This window comes from Chanodichthys erythropterus, chromosome 1 (assembly GCF_024489055.1).
Source record: "Chanodichthys erythropterus isolate Z2021 chromosome 1, ASM2448905v1, whole genome shotgun sequence".
NCBI lineage: Eukaryota > Metazoa > Chordata > Actinopteri > Cypriniformes > Xenocyprididae > Chanodichthys > Chanodichthys erythropterus.
The window spans coordinates 22,575,371-22,593,315 of record NC_090221.1 but is presented as its reverse complement, the minus strand read 5'-3'; the positions used below and the strand labels follow the sequence as shown (position 1 = coordinate 22,593,315).

Here is a 17,945-nt window from a genome sequence, read left to right as displayed (position 1 = left end):
ATGACACAGTCTCAGTAAACTGTAAGATGTCAGTTCTCCAGCTAACTTAAAATCTTAGTTTTTTCTTTAATCTCATTTTTGCTCTTCCAGTTATTGCAGAAGTGACTGAAGCTGTAAACTTTGAAGTTTTCAAAGATGACTTCAGCCTACTAATGTACTTTAATTTGTTTGTTCACTTTGTTTTGCCTTTTTTTTTATGTCTCGGCCATTCTTTTAATCTTCTAATTCATCAAGCCTACTTTTGAAACTCAGTTCAGGCAGTAAATTGCAGATTGTGCAACAAGAATACAGGGATAGAGAGCCGTTTTAACACAGACAAGGTTGTCATCACCTCCTTTTAAGAAGGGCTGTGCAGTGTCATCCAGCATTTCCAATGAAAGAGCATTAAACTTCAAACATATCCAAAACTCTTTGTGGTTTTCTCAACTTAATGCACTGTAAAGGACAGCAGACACTTAGGAGTATGTCACATTTATTGCCATTCAGTCTTCCTGCCATGGGACTAAAAGAACGTTTCAGTTCTATACATGTCCCGGTGAGGCGATGTCTTGAGTTAAATCAGTTTTTACAGTTAATCGTGTGTGGGTCAGGATAGTTGACTGGTTTATCTTTCTTTAATACTAAATTGGAGGTGGGGAATGAATTCAGAGATGCAGCTTCTCTGAGACGGTTTTAGTATGCTGTGTTTTAGCTTGCTAAACTGTAAATATTAAACAGCATTTCCCTGATATTTACTGGATGCCCTACCACAGTATTTCAGATCTTGAATCACATTTGGTCCTGATAAACAAGTTTTGTTGTTTATGTGTTGTGTAATTAGGTCATAATTCATATGACAGATTAATTTAAATGAAGATTTATTTACTGAAGCCTGTCTTACTTTTACACTGAGATTCTTTTATTCCAGATGTTTTTAGTGATGTTTTTGCGTCGTCAGCAGACAGTGAGTGGTTTGATCTGAGCTCTCAGATCATTAGGATTTGTTGCTACAGTAGGCAAACGAAATCTGCATTTTGGGAAAATCTTTTAGCAGTTATTCTGTTAAAGGCATTCATACTGACAGACATTAAATTGTTGGAGGCCATCAAGTTGATCTACCGATTGCTAAGAATAATATACTACTATTAAAAAGTTGAGGATCTGTAAGATCTGTAAGCCTCTTATGCTCACAAAGGTTGCATTTATTTTATGGATGGATATAGAAAGACATCTAAATAAACTAGTTGAGCTCACTAATTGACTTGTCAATTTTTGGACACACAGTTGATTAGTTGACTGTTGTGACCCATGACTAATGTGCCATGACATCGATTGCTGCCTTAGGTCATGAGCGATGCCTGAGTAATCATTATTGGCAATTCTGTCACTATTGTCTTTATCAGATATTAACTGTTAACCGCGTATTTTTGTGATTTTCCTGGCCACTGATGTGATGCGATTGCTAATGGATTTCAGTGAATCATTTGCCTGTTCCTCATCAGCGAAAAGATTCCAGTAATGTTTTTGACTGCATCGGCATAAGCGCATACGCACCCTCGCACACGTACGTACACCTATATGCACATCATCTCTTTCTGACATGTCGGCTCCCACACATACACTGCGGCATAAAGGATGCTGCACTGCATGCTGGGATACAGAATGAACCCGTTAACCCGCCGCAGCCCCAAGGCTGCCTGATGCAAGAATGCCCCCTGTGGAGAAACACACACATACTCGCACATTTACACCAACACACACTCACTTTTTAATGTCTGTTTTTGAATATCTAAATGAATCTTTCATAAGCATCCAGGCAGGGGAGACAAATTTGTCCTCAGCACATATATTTAGTTCATGAGGTTTATTTTATTTATTTATTTTGAGTCAATAGATATAAAAAGAAACTTTATGGGAAAAAAATCTGTAAGCAATAATGTATTTGCTTACTCTGAAATTAACAATGAACATTGTCTGAAAACGAGTTATGAATGAATCCATCAGACTGGTTTTGTGAACTAGATCAACTAATTCATTGAAAAGATCCCATTCAAAGGCCAATTTGTTCAAACATCGCTGTTTCATGTCAAGGTTTTCAGTGAATAATGACTTATTTAGGTCTGTTCTTCAAACTATCATACAAGACTTTACATAAATGGTACGTGAACCAGTTGATAATACTTTTTTTTTTTTGTATTTGTATTTTTTTTTTTTTTTTTTTGTATTTTGGAGCTTGACAGCCCCATCCCAGCATATTCTTCAGAGGAAAAAAAAAGTCAACAATAGAGTTATACTTTAGTTTATAAAAGAAATTCATACAGTTTGAAATGACAGGGTGAGTAAATAATTTCCATATTTGGGTGAAATATTCCTTAAAAAGTTTCTTTCATGTTGTCGTTATCAGAATTGTTGTATGAATATTTAAATTATATTTAAATCTGGAGGAAATTACACTGTTACAACTGCTGGTGTTCTGACCTGGTTTATGTGGCGTGTATGTTGCATGTACATGATTTGCCCTGTGCCTTTCAGTATATATTTTTATCCCTCCAACACACCGGAGAACATTTGTTAAATGATGGATGGAATCCTGCAGCAGCTGTGTGTGTGTGTGTGTGTGCGCGTCATTTATGACTGCTGAGCATGCAGCTTAACACCCTGCATATAGTATTAAGCATGCAACTTGTATGAATCTCTAAATATGTTACGTGTTTGCATTAAATGAAATGTGAAATACCGTATGTGCAAATTTACTTGCTTTCAATGAAATGTGCAATACCGTATGTGCAAATTTACTTGCTTTCATTCTTGTAGTTTTAGAAATCAAAGACCTACAAACCAAAGACCCAAATCGTCATCAGATATACGGAGCACTAGCACAGAGATTAGTGCGTTTTATAATCCAGAACTCCGTGTAGAGCAACAGGAGTCAAATCCTCAGTTCTGTCTGGCGTGAATGTGCTGAATCTGATTATCTGCGCTACGCATTACACTTCAGGGTCAAATTATACTAGTATGTCTTGAGTATAATTCACAATGTTTACTTTATTGAGTTAACCTTTTGACAGAATCAGTTTAGAATCAAGAGACTTTTGCATAAGCTGCAAGCACTACCGGGGATATGATTTTTTCCATATTTATAAGGATTTCCATATTTTCCTCCCTGACGTTTTTATAACCCATGTAAAGAAAAAACTGGTTGGGTACTGTATGATGATTGAAGTCGTGAAATGGCCTTAATTGCTAAATAAATTGCAAAATGATTTTCTAATTCATTCATGCTCAAACAGCGCTTCAATAACCTTGTTCAAATTCACTCAAACCATCGTTTGTCCTCCAATCCTCCCTTCCACCAGTGACGGCTTCTTTTAAATAAACACATTTTCCCATACTAATTGGAGCATACCATTTTTTTGAAAAATTCTCTCTTGTTAAAACCAGTCAATAAATACAATAAATAGGACGGACATATAAAACCAACACATACATTTGCATGAAATTTTCCATAAATAGCTCAAATGAGCGCTCTGCTACAGTTCACAGTTTCTTTAAGGCCATGCCCACTCAACTAAAACAGGAAATGTAAAACGGCAAACCCCATGTAAATATTAAAAAATGCGGTAACACTTTCTATATGTATTAATGCATTATAATACATGCATAATGCCTTACAAACAACCTTATGATATGTTGTATCATCTGATAAATAGTCATAACATTACAATACATTATAATACTTACCTATTTGTGGTTGTAACTATTAAAGGGGTCATGAAATGCGTTGTTTTATTGTTTTATAATGTTTCCTGGGATGCACTTATAGGGGCCCTATTTTAACGATCTAAACGCAAAGTGTGAAGAGCATGGCGCAGGTGCACTCAGGGCGTGTCCAAATCCACTTTTGCTATTTTAACGACGGAAAAACGGTCCGTGCGCTGGGGCGCATTTTTGAAATGGGTTGTCCCTATTCTCTTAATGAGTAATGGGCGTAACGTTCAATAAACCAATCAGAGTGTCATCTCCCATTCCCTTTAAGAGCGAGATGCACTCGCGCCATGGCGGATTGCTATTTACATGCCGGAATTTGTTGGCGGAAAAGCTGAACGCTTTTCAAGCGAAGAAACTGATCTGCTCGTGCGCGAAGTTAAAACGCGCGAGCAGATCATCTACGGGACAAGCAGTATATAACATTATATATATTATATAATTATATATTATATAACATATAACATTATAAAATACACTGACTTATTAAACACACCGATTCAACTGAGGAGTTCAACGAGTGATGTTTTGCTGAAATTACCTGTTAAGTGGCCAGTCAATCTTTCAGTCGTCTGCGTTGGATGCAGGCTTTCAAATAGCTCCGCGTGATCAGTCAGTTAATATGTGTGTGTATTGGCAAGATTGTTCAATTAATTAGCCAGTTTCGTTCATCATTATAAGTAGTAATAGGCTGAATTGAAAATAGGTATCCTAATTCTAATACACACAATGACTATTCATCATTACATTTTTATATTTATGTAGCCTACACAATAATATTCTTTTACACTGTAATCCTTTTGTTTTTAATATTTGGCATATTTGTGTGATGCGTATCCCTGTGTGTAATAAGCAAAGTCAACGCGCACTGTGGACGCGCCCAGAGGCGCAGTTTCTACCAACGCGCTCTAACAAAAAAATATTGCGCCACTGACTTTAGACTTTAGACCAGGTTTGAGTTGGTCTATGGCGCAGTCTATTTTCAGCTCCTTAAAATAGCAATGCGCCGGCAATGCGCCTGAACACACCTCTTTTTTAGACCAGCACGCCCATGGGCGCACTAACTGGCGCAAATGCATTTACTAATTTAAGGACGTGGCGCTGAACGGGAAAACGTGAATGGCGCCGGATGCAAACTAGCAAACACACTTGCGCTGCGCCTTGCGTCGCATTGCGCCGGGTGTATTATAGGGCCCATAATGTTAGTATGCTTTTTACATCAAAAATTGTCATAATTTATAAATAAAAGGCATTTTTCCTACCCTGATGTTAGCCCTCTGGTTTGAACGCGCTGTTTTAAGGAGCGTGTCTGCTGTGAAACTTCAGTGTAAACGTCAACTGCTGTGATTGGCTAACGTCTTTCCATTTGAAATAGCTAAGTATTACTCTCTCTTTTAGCGTGTTTTTACTATTACAGCTCTCAAGGTTAACTAATCGTGAAAAGTGTTGCATTACATTTAGATCTATGGCATTATATTTAGATCGTGGCATGAAAGGTTACAGTGATAACCACTGTAGCCGATCACATATGCAGCAGTGACCTCGTCATTGCAACTAAATTTCTGTACACTAACAAATGCTTTCATCGTAACAAACAGTGCAAACGTGATGTGACTAAGAGATTCGTTGAATAAAACAGGAGTCACTGATAAACGTGTCATTGATAAACTTGTGCTGTTTGAAAACTTCAGTGCGCGCTGCTCCTATGATTGCAAAGGGAGCTTTCTTCAATCACTGTATAATTTAATCACTGTTAAATAACAGATTATTTTCATCCTACTAAGAGAAACAACACAAGTTGATGTTTAGTCACAGGTTTGATTTACTGACACTCAGACAAAGAACATTTGACTGTACATGAATCATTACATATCAGATCAGGCATTGTAATTAACACAGTTACTTACATGTTGCATTACTGTCGAGTCCAGGCACTGCACAATATTTTGTAATCCTCAACGGCATGTTTTTTGCTTGGTAGTTCAATCTGGTAGGCCTATAGGCTACATATTGTATTGCATATCATGCATGAATTGGTGGGCATGGCTAAATAGTAGGGCTGTGTATTGCCAAGAATCTGGTGATACGATACGTATCATGATACAGGGGTTGCGGTACGATATATTGTGATATATTGCGATAATGTAAGAAAGGTGATATATTGCAATATTTTTTTTTTTTTTTTTTAGCAAAAGGATGTAATTTTAGAAAAAGTCATAAAGAACACCACCATATGCTTAAAACCTTACAAACAACTTTATTTTATTTAATTAATACAGTATCATTTGCATTTATATCACAATCACTATTTTGTGCAATCGAAGGGAAAATAGTAAAGTGACTGCAGGATTCTTTAGCTGTATATGTTTTAAAGGTTCACAGTATAGCAGTTTTTAATTTCTAAACTTTTTAACAACTAGTGCATAGTCCATTTCATGACTGAATGTAATTTCATGACTGACTGAATGTCTGTCTGTTTGTTTTATATTTAATGCTGTAAAGCTGCTTGCAAGTGCTATTAAACGTGCCCTATTAAAAGTGCTGAACAGAGCTGTTGCAAACATCGCTATGATCAGTTTTCTTTCTGCTGTCACCGTTGTCATTTTTTTTGTGCAGTACATATTACATATTCTATCGAACGCCTCTCTCAGGAGCGCGGATGCATCGGCAGATTCAATGAGTTTCCTGAGTTTTGGATTACATAATGTGGTCTTTTTTGCAAACAACTGACTCTTGTCAATCTCCTTAGTGGGTTCTTTATAGTTGAAGCCAAAATGAGTCCACACTTCAGCTCTGTATGCCGTTGGAGCGGAATAATTCTATCCTCTTGTGAGCTGGGTTTGCTAATGCTAACATTAGCGACACACCTCGCGCTTCTCCGGCTACGCGTAAGTTTATGTTCTGAGATAACGCTGATGTCTAGCGGTTGGGTTTTGTAACAGTCAGCCGTTACAACGGTTTCAACCGAACACAAACCCACGAATATTGGATGTAAATAAATAAATAAATATCGATACAGTGTTTTTGAGAAAAATATAATATCGCGATATTCATGTGTATCGATATTTTCTTACACCCCTACTAAACAGGCAGTGATGAAGTAGGCGTTGATCTTCTTCTGCAGAGGTGGTGCTTGCTGCCCTTTGACGTCATAGATCCCCACTTTAAAAAAACCTGTCTTTGCTGGGTCTGGTGTCAATAAAAGCTTTTATTGGATTAACAAGGAAGTTTTCAGTTCTGAAACTTTCAGGATATTCTTATAGTATGATGACCACTTATATGTCAAAAGCTCAAGGAAAATTTGATTTCTCTACAAGAGTACAATGCATTGTAACACCAGATGTAGCCTGCATTTATAATGCATCATAAGGATATTCTTATATACATTATAATGCCTTATAAACGGCCTTATAATGCGTTGTATCATCTCATGAATAATCGTAACATTCCACTAGTTAAAATGAAAATGTATCAACCTATATTGGTTTTCTCTTTTGTTTAGGGCCTTTCTTCATATCAAAGTGTCTTTTTGGTAAGCAATGATCCGATCTGTTTTAATGGTGTGAGGACCATGTAAATGCTTCCCACACAATCGTATACACACCTTTCCTTAGTGTTTGCACATCATGGATGGAGTGTCAGGTGTCATGTCCTCAGGGTCTTGCAACGGAACAGTATGGTGATATCACTCTGTGAAGCACGTGAGAGAATATGATTGATGGACAAAAGTCTGCATAATGTAGTATGAGTCATCAATATTTTGCAGTGTTTTCCAAAATATTTTATTTTTTACATTTTTAAATGTGGATATCTACACTGGCCTCAAAGCTAATAGACATGGACTGAAATCCAATTTGAATGGGGTCTTTAATATCAAGCCTGTGTGTTTGTTTGGTGGAGTTTGTTTGTTTAATGTTGCCATAGCACTCGCTCTGTGAATGGGTTTAATTTGAATGACAAAGCAGCTAACGGAAGCTCTCGCTGCACTGTGGGGTATTGGCAATACAGCTGTAATCATTCACATCAAAACCTTTACTTGCCAATAGGCCGCCATGATTTCTGTATTACATTTAAAACTTAGGGCCAATTTCGACATTTTCAGCTCCAGTTGCATCACAGATGTAATGCTGAAGTGATCTGTAGAGGGTATGTGGAGGGCAGTCATATTTTGAGCTGGAATTAGTTTTCTTTGATGTCTCCCCTTGAGCTGAGCCATGAAACCAAGTCTTTTTTGTGGAAGACGTGCCAAACAGTCTGAGCTTCTGTTTTCTAAGAGGTTTCACATCTCATTCATTTAGGTTGTGGCGGGATTGAAGTCAGGCAGATCCACGGGGCATAAACAGGCTGCCACACGAATTGCTGAAAAATGCCGCCTGACAGCTTTTTGAATGTTTTGATCCATTCTGGAGACGAGACGCAAGATTGAAGTAGCCAAAAATTGGAATTCTTTCAGATCTGTGGCACTTTAGAAGGAATTGCTTTCAACTTCACTACCTTGCATGCCTAGACTTTCCATTAACACCATCTAGTGTTACAACCAACAGCTGTTTAGTTTGTATCAGTAATTAAAGGTGCAGTGTGTCATTTCTCTTCCACAAATGGAATTACACAAAAAAATGCTTTTCAAGCAAGTTTCAGTCTGAGTTTACATTTTACGCCTACTCGCTGTACATCGACAGAAAACCACCATCGGTTGGCTTTTTAATGTTGTATTTTAATGCAGTTATCACATTTACCTAATTTGCCAATAAACCAGTTTTACTGATTGCAATAAAGACAAAGCTATTGGGACCATTTAAGAAATGCTGTGTCTGTAATTAGATACGCACCAGCACTTCAAATGTTATTTTTAATGTGATGACCACAAACATTATTTGTTCATCCTTCTGACATTGTCCCCATTTGTAAAACGGAATGATTCAAAAATGTAGGATATCCATCACTTGATAGAAAACACTTAAATAAAAATAAAAAAGACATTAATTACCACTATAACCAGCAGATGGCGGCAGAGTAGCATTTATTTGCGCATACATCAGCCATTTCCTGTAATCGTTTTTTACTCATATTCGCATTTGAATATATATTAAACATTATAAAATAACTAGGTTTAAAAATACATTTTGTCAATGTGAAGTATGAAGTATTCATAAAATCTCATGAAAAACAATAACTTTTCTTGTGAATGTATTACACAGAAAGTGAGCACAGTGCTTTCCCTTTGTAATCACAGCAGCTGTCAGTCAGTGTAGCACAAGCTCTCAGTGATTTTGGCACACTTGTGAAAACTCAGATTTGATTCAAATATTTTATTTAAATATTTAATTTGATGCTTTTTTTTAACACTAAAGTGTGAAAACTGATGGTTAAAATCAATTTAACCAAGGAGGTACGTCTTTATTTATTTATTTTTTATGTCTTATGTTTGAGTAATTAAATTAATACTATGACTGACTATTTAAGTGACTATATTTTGATTATAAACTAAGTATTACACTATTGATGCCCAACACACCAGCAAGTGACATTTCACCTGAAGTTTTCCAGCTGGCTTGTAGTATTTGGGAAGTTCTAAAGATCACTCCGTGCATATAGTCCATTGAATCGAATGAAAATGAAATAAAAATCTAAATTGTGTGCACAAATTTGGTTGCATCCAATTTTGTACATTCAGAATATTCAGTTTATTCAAATTTATATATTCAAATTCAAATACTTAATACATGATGATTTGATAATTTGACCGGTACCAGATCTTCTAATCCTGATAATTGATCTCTGGTTATATATTTATATATATATTATGATATCTTGATTAAAGCAACACAATCTGATTAGACCGTTAGCATCTCGCTCAAAAATGACCAAAGAGTTTTGATATTTTTCCACTTAAAACTTGACTCTTCTGTAGTTGCTGCTTTACCATGGGTGCAGCAGGCGCAATGATATTACGCAGCGCCTGTGACTCCCTGCTTGCACGGGGAGCGTGCCTTGCAACATGGAGACATTTGTGAGAGATGCTGCGTAATATCATTGCGCCTGCTGCACCCATGGTAAGGCAGCAAAGTTCCTTGATTATTACGCCAGAATGAGAGTATAGTTCCTAGCCATATCGGCCTAGAAAATCGCAACTTTTCATTTTCCGCCGGTCTTAGTACACGATGTAACTACAGAAGAGTCAAGTTTTACATAGGAAAAATATCAAAACTCTTTGGTCATTTTTTGAGTGAGATGCTAACGGTCTAATCAGATTCAATGAACTATGCTAAGCTATGCTAAAAGTGGTACCGCCAGACCCGGAGATCGGCTGAATGGATTCAAAAACGGTAAAACTCAACTGTTTAACTCTAGGGGAGTTGGAAAATTAGCCTATTTTCAAAAAAAGTGGAGTGTTCCTTTAAGTTGTCTGATATTACTGCGTGTTCTTGTTCATTGGAAAGCACAGATATACTGATACTAGTGAATGGCTGGCATCAAGACCGCAATGTAATGACATCTCATAATTAAAAAGGAAACATAAGAGGCAAAATGACTTAAGTTCTCATAGATAAATAAAATGTGTAAATGTTTGTTACACTATTCCCAGTTACTTGCATACTTCCGTGTGTAATGTGTAAGGCTCCAAATTATGAGAATTACCCCGTTAATGTAGACTACACAACATTATATTTATTATGTATTTAATAACCTATTTACATTTATATTTTTAGTTATTAATTTCCCTGGTTCAATAGGGTGTTCTTGTAAGAAAGTAGCAATGGCTGGGACAGACTTTCACCTTTAAAACTGAGTAATCCACATACAAAGAACGGCCCCAGAAATCATGCTAATATGCTGATTTGGTGCTCAATAAATATTTTTTTATTATTAACAATGTTAAAAACAGTTGTACTGCCTTTTTTATTATTAAAAGATTTTTTTATTAAAAGTTTTATTTAAAATGTTTTTTACAAAATTTATGGTCACTTTTTAATACATCCTTGCTGAATACAATAATAACAGTGATGCACTTAGAAGGAATCACTAAAAATGCTTTATTTTATTTATTTATATTTATTTATTTTCACAGCTAAATTGCAAATCAGTCTAGTTGTAAAAATGCCATTTATTTTCCGTTTCCAAGTAAATGGGGCTTTACTATATTATATCATCCAGTATTGATTCACAGTGTGATTAATGGTTCCTTTTATAAGGTGATCTGTCAGTCAGCCCTGGGAAACTGAATTAATTTCAGGGGCCGACTGCATGAGACAGCAGATCCTCTGTGTTTCTGAATAAAGCCTGAGCCTTTTGTGATTGCCCATGTGTCCTTAAAGAGATCACCCCTCCCCCTCTCCCACGACAACCCTTCCCCCTCTCTCCTTCCAGTTCCTCCTCTTACACCCCCTCACCATATTAACAGCTACCATGAGCATTCACACTCATTGTTTGCCTTGAGATGGAAGTGACGTTGGATTTGGGTCATTTGTGATGCATGATGTCATTCGACTCTTGTGCAGCTCTGTGATTATAAATGGCAAAAAAAAAAGCAGGAACCTCCTTCCCCACAATGCAGTTGTGCATTTCTTTCACATTGGAACGCGTTTTGAGCTTGATTCCTTAAATTATTAATTAGCAGAATGTGGCATAGTGGGGAAAAATCTGTGGGGCTTGAAACCGAGCAGCGGAAAGAGAGAAAATATGGCTTGTGGAAGAACAGGCACTAGGTACAACAGGGATGCGTTGCCATAACAACCTTTTCTGTAAGGGCCGCCCACTAGACTGTCAGTGGGCATTCCTGGGAGTAAGCAAGTGTTGTAAGGAGGGTTCCCCCCCCCAAAAAAAAAACAAAAAAAAAAAAAACAGTGCAAGCTCAGCCACCAATCTGATTGGTCACACCTCCTCTGTCTTTGTGTGGACCAGAGCATGCTGGGTAAGACCCTGGAGTGAATGCTCATTTGTCTGTGGAAGGCTCTCGGAAGGATCCCAAAGTCTGCTTGGATTTTAGGAGCTGGAGCCGCACGGAATAAACCAAGGTAGAGCTTGATGTTCTTCTCTCTTTCATCACAGCCACGGCTGAGTTTCTATTGCACGTTCATCTGCACGCCGTAATTAGGCTTGTGTGCTGTCGCGTTGTCAGAATGAATCACAAAAGAGGGGGTGGGGTTGATCGGGAGGTGTTTGGACAAAGAGCCCAAGCTGTGGGGGGATTGTTTACTACGGCAGCGTCAGGCATGAGCGCGTCTTCTGCGTACCTCCTCCTCCATTATCTGATAGCGAACGCCTCCAGAGCAAAACAAATTCATGTTTGCTAATTCAAGAATGGTTGTCTCTCTATCATCCTCTTTTCCTCCGCTTTTCTCTCCATGTCACGTCATGCTTTATTCTTTGCACGCTCGTGTTTTATTAACCCTGTCAGTGACGTGCTGATCTCACCAGGGCAGTGATGCAGCTGTTGCAGGCTGGATCAGATAAAGAAGGACTGTGTTTTCAACCCTTCGCACTTGTGTCGAAGCCATCAGGCGAGCCCCCTTTTCTGGGCCTACTATTTCGAGGGGGGTGGGGGTGAACAAATGGAGCAGGACGATCTGAAAATGCCTGCCATTCTCTTCCTCCCTGCCTGTTGGGGGTTAAAGCTGACAGCAACATCACATGTTTTCCATTTTGCTTCTGATAATGCAGCTCTTTGTTGCATGTGAGATCACTTCCTGGTTTCCCAGATATCTGTGAAAGTTTCTGTGGTTCAGTTGACATATTTTCCCACCAGCATCTGGAAGTTTAAAGCAATGTTTCTGTTTTGAGGGTTTTTTTAAGGCGTCCCTTGTGATTGTAAATTACTGTGGTACATTGATGATATCATATGGCGGTACTATAGTAATTTGATATATACCATGGTAGTGAATGATTACCATATTTATGCTGTTGTTGACATCCAAAAACTTTTTGTAAGTGTTCAGAATTGTGTCCCTCTCTACAGTTTATACAAAAGTAAAACTAATTTTTGGTGTAAGAAGCTTTCAGGTTATTTTTTTGGTGTCATTTTGTTCATTTTCTTTTACTTTTTTAGTGGCTCATTACAGACTTACCACAACTTTACTGTTTTAAGTGATTTGAAATGAGTTACCTTGATCATGTTTTTTTAATAATGTGCTGTATAAGGGATAATGTGTTCATTTATTCCAGTAAGGTCCAATTCACAAGCAAATGACTCTTATGAACTGGTTCTTTTAATGCTCTCAAACTCCACATTTACTCCCTTTAGTCGTTTGAATTGTTACTGATTGATTGTTTATTTGATAGTGTGTGTGTGTGTGTGGAAAATTTTATATTTGTGTAGGAATTTGTCTAGTACAACAACAATACACATTAGCAGTAATTATACAAATGCATCTGACTGCATTGACCAGTCAGAAATAAGTATTCCAAAGAGCCTTGGTATAAGAACTGATATTTGTTAGTAGTTTTCTTTTTTTCACCTTTATGAAAATCCAGATCTTCTATTCAGTATTTTATTTAAATAACCACAGGACTTTCTGTCCAAACACACCATTAGCCCTTTTCCACCAAGGCAGTTTGAGTGCTGGTTCGGAGCCAGAGCCTAGTTTCAAATCAGTTCTTTGTCTTTCGACACACAAAGCACCAGCTCTGAACCAGAAAAAGTGGTTCGTAAGTAGCACCAAAACATTGCTGGGCTAGAAGTAAGAACCGCTTGCGTCAGGGGCTGGGGGCGGGGTTACTGTGACCAACAAGAAACTTGTGACCGCCATTTTTGAAATTGCAGCTAATCGAGCTAATAGCAGCTCGATCGTAATCTCCGTCTATATACAAATTATGGCGAGCTGTGTTTGGATGCCGATGTAGGTTCGCAAAGCCATGAGCATCAACAGTAGTGAAACATCTGCGATTGTTGATAGAAGGCTTGTTCGAGATGCATCGGAGCAGCGCGGACCGATTCGGCAGGTACTGCGGATCCGCGGGAGCATTTGTAGAGTATATGACTCCTTGTACTTTTGGATCGTTCTCGCGGAGCTTTGATGTCATGCGCCGATCGCTTTGCGAGAATCCGATGCATCTCAAACGAGCCTGGTGTATTTATGTTTGGCGCTGCGGCACTAGCTTTGCTGTGAAATATGAGACGTATACAGTGACGCAAGACCTGGCTCTGTGGTGGCTCTCTAGCCTGTGGAAAGGCAAACTGGTTCTTAGGAGGCTCGTCAGTTGAACCAACTCCGAACAGGCACTAGCTCTGAACTAGCACCTGGTTAGTGCTGGTGGAAAGGGGGTACATGACAGTTTGTTGCAGATGTTTGAGTTTCAGTACTCATTGTAATGCAGAGAGCTGGTCGCATCCTGCTGTTGAATGCTATCACCACCATCAGAACACGCATGGACCATCAGAGAGATCAAAGCTCACTCAGGAAGCAGAGAGCAGCTCCCCCCCTTTGTCTCTTTCACTATGGCTGTGTAATGTAACCAATTTTTCTGGAATAAGACCCAGCTTGATCTGAAAACAGCGTTTATGCCAAAATACACTTGTGTAGTGAGGAAAAACGTAATGATTTTTTGGAGATTTGAATAATTCTTGCCTTTTTTACTTTCTTGCTAGGAATTGTATTTTTAGAAGTGACTCAATAGTTTTTTTTTTGTTTTGTTTTTTTTCCCCAATAGTTGCTCGTTTTTAAAAGTAAGTATTGCTTACTTCCATCTTACTTGCTTTTCAGCAAATAACTTAGAGTCTACCAACCGAACATTGCATGATGTAATGTATATTTAGATGTAAATATTCATGAACAACCCTGATAAGTTTTAGAACGTGTCCCCTTCACTTTTCAGATCATTTCCTCACCTGTGGATGCAAGGTTGTCTAGTTCAGGAGCTCTATGTGAGACATACTGTAGTGACGAACTGAGAAATTGCTCTGACCGCTGGTGAAGTGATGTTTGGACTGCAGTGTGTTTACTATACAATGTCTGTGGTCATGAATGACTGGGCCACAGGACCGCAGTCTCAGTTGGGCGGTTGGAGCTCTTTCCTGGAAGGAGAAGGAAAACAGTGATGTCAGTGTCTGTGAGGAGAGGTGGTCTGGCGTAAAATGTCTCGCAGGGGAGATAGAGAATCCTACACCGGAGAGGTTGAGGAAACAGCATTATGTGACTGAAATATATCCATGATCAGGATGTTTAGGCCTAGAAAAAGTGCTTAGTTAAACACTGTTTAGTTAAAAAAGTTATTTCGGTTAATAAATATAATTAATATAGCCTTGATTCTGTTTCATTTGCATAGTCAAAATTTGGTCTGCTTTACAGCTTCTGGTCTAAAGGCTGCACACTCAGACTAGAGGAGATTTGTTTATTAACCAGCATGTTTGTTTTGGGTTTTTTGTGCTCTTTAGGGGCGGATTTATTTAAATGATTGATAGTACAATCAACCATGTGGAAAAAACAGGCACTTCTCCCTGATAAGCATACACCCATCACCGTGCTTTGTTCGGGTTACGGAAGCCAAGTGATTTTTCAACAATGTCACCAAAGAAGTGTGAGGGAAGATAACCTTTTTCAGCTTCCCAAAGAACCCAGTGTTAAGGGAACAGTGGATGCAGTTTGTTTTTCCGGGGCAGCATCGGAGTTGTGCATATGTTTGTTTATTCCCAGAATTTCGTTGATGAATGTTTGTAAACTAGTCCCAGTTCAATGCTGGATTTGCAGATTGCGGGCAGTTTTGTTGGCAATTGGCACACAAGTGCATATAATGTAAACAATTCAAAAAATTTTTGTTCCCTTTTTATTTATAATGATGTTGCAGCTTGCAGACGATCACTATGCAAAAGCTACGCATACTCGTGACTCTATAGCTCTGCCCACGGCATGCCTCCAGGAGCTCTGCTTTTTTCGGAAAGAGTCTGTGTATCTATCTTGTATAAATATGACAAAACTAAAGGCTTTTCGGATATATGAAGGATGCAATATTACTATATAGATACTCAAGTTTAACATAAGCTTGGTGGAAACTGTGTGTTATGTACCCTTCAATTTATAGATTAATTCAAGCTAATGTTTATTTCTAATAAATTAAATGAACATAAAAGTTAATGTATTGTGATTGAACTGCTTTTAACCTAGATTGTAAATGCTATAAATTGTTGTTAGGTGTAAATTTGTGATACCCGATGCTTCTATTGTTAAACTTAATCTACAGTATTACCAATTAAGGTCATTTCACAAAGGTGTCAACAAAATGTCCAAGAAATAAGGGGATGTGCATATGGAGGACAAAATTACTCAAAATGAAATAATTAAATAAACCATGAATTCAATAAAACAACAATTAAATGTACCAGTTTATCCTGAAATAATTTAATAATTATTAAAGTCATTTAATTAATTATTAATTAATTAAATAAATCAATAAATAAAGGTATCTATTTATTTTGTAAAATTCCATGAAAACACAACATTTATTGGTTAATATATTTCACAATATACTCTTTCACTATTATTGTTTAAATTATTTTTTAAAAATTGAATGTGCTTTTTCAAAAAGCCGTTTTTCAAAATTATATGCTGAATTTACGAATGAAGCCTATTTGACGAATCATGTATTTCCAAAGCACGATTTTCCCAAAGATTCTTTTCATAATAATAGAGGACATTTCACAAATGCCAGTCAACAGGCAGGGGGCGGTGCTTAGCGCTAATTGGCTAATCCTTTTGGATAAATTACTTAGATCTGGCGAGGTGATACGCCGATCGGCGTATGACATCAGCGTACCATGAGAGCGATTCAAAAGCATAACGAGTCACATGCTCTCCAAACGCATACTGCGTTCGGCCTGCAGAGCGCCGATGCATCTCGAACAAGGACTTGATCAAGTTAAAAACAGACTGCTTTCATTTGCAGATGAAGTAGAAGGGAATGTTTTGTTTGGCGATGCTCTGTTATTTGGATTAGACGACATAAGGGATCTGCAAGTGGCAATAAGTGCATCAGAGGATCTAGAAATTGATGACTAGCCTACATATGGAACACTTTACCAGCACTGAATGCAGAGTTCTTGTAGATGAGTAGTTATGTGACAGGCGTAATTTGCAGGTAGGAATGTGATGTCCCCACCACATTTTGCCAGGGTCGATATTGTCCCTACCACTTTTTTTTTTTTTTTTAAATCTCACTGTATGTACATATACCTAATGCAAATGAAACATATCCAGTTGACATTAATTTGTGTTAAAAAGAGGCGATCTGGTGCAGGCATGTGTTGATTTTGATATCACGCTGAGTGTCTTCACACAGATGAGCACGTGCGTCAATCTGTTGCAAATGCCGCTGCGGAGGGTCTATTCTTTCCGGTGTAATCACAAAACAAAATACACACAAACGTGTCCCTGCTTTTGATATACAGTCATTGCTGATCATTTGATTTTAATGAGGAGAAAAAAAAAACTTGAGTAAACCGTGACTAATGTCACCAACCACATGAAGATCGATTTGTCATGTCTGTCCGCTCTACAACTTTAAACCAATTAGCGCAAGTAACGCCCACTGCTTGTTGATTGGCATTTGTGAAATGTCCTCTATTATTATGAAAAGAATCTTTGGGAAAATCATGCTTTGGAAATACATGATTTGTCAAATAAAAAATGCAGCATATTTTTATGAAAAACATTCAATTATGAAAAAATATATATTTAAACACAATAATAGTGTGTGGAAGAGGATATTGTCAAATATATTAAACAATAAATGTTGTGTTTTCATGGAATTTTTGCAAAAGAAATAGATGCATTTATTTATTGATTTATTTAATAATTGAATTAATAATTAAATTAATTATTTACTTATTTCAGAATAAACTGTTATATTAAATTGTTGTTTTATTGAATTCATTATTTATTTATTTCATTTTGAGTAATTTGGTCCTCCATGCGTGCGAAGACTTTATTTTTTGGAGGGTCTGGGAAATAATCAGTGACCCTTCGCAAAGAGTGCCCTTAATTACTGTTGCTTTGTCTGACAAGCCATGCACACTCACGCCACACATCATGTTCTCGCAGAGTGAAAAATACATCACTGAGTAAAGAGGACACTGACAACGTGCCAACAGACAAGACAGAGCAGGTTACTTTTGGTACGAAACAAAGGTTTAGCTTTCAAATTTTCTCATTTTATAAGAAATTCAAACAATACATATCATTGTGTGGCTCTTTAATGTGTTATGACCGATC

The 17,945-nt window shown here is 37.5% G+C and overlaps 1 protein-coding gene across 4 annotated transcripts in view; it reads left to right on the top strand.

Moving 5' to 3' along the window:
• stox2b (storkhead box 2b) overlaps window positions 1-17,945 on the top strand; it is an 85,970-nt gene that overhangs the window by 52,383 nt on the left and 15,642 nt on the right. Inside the window, exon 1 of one of the 4 annotated variants that reach the window (XM_067382174.1) lies at window positions 11,650-11,759. The exons of the other annotated variants lie outside the window; for them this stretch is intronic. The gene's annotated coding sequence lies outside the window, so the exon portion shown is untranslated. Of the gene's footprint in view, window positions 1-11,649; window positions 11,760-17,945 lie in introns of those variants that run through there. 4 annotated transcript variants of the gene reach the window in all.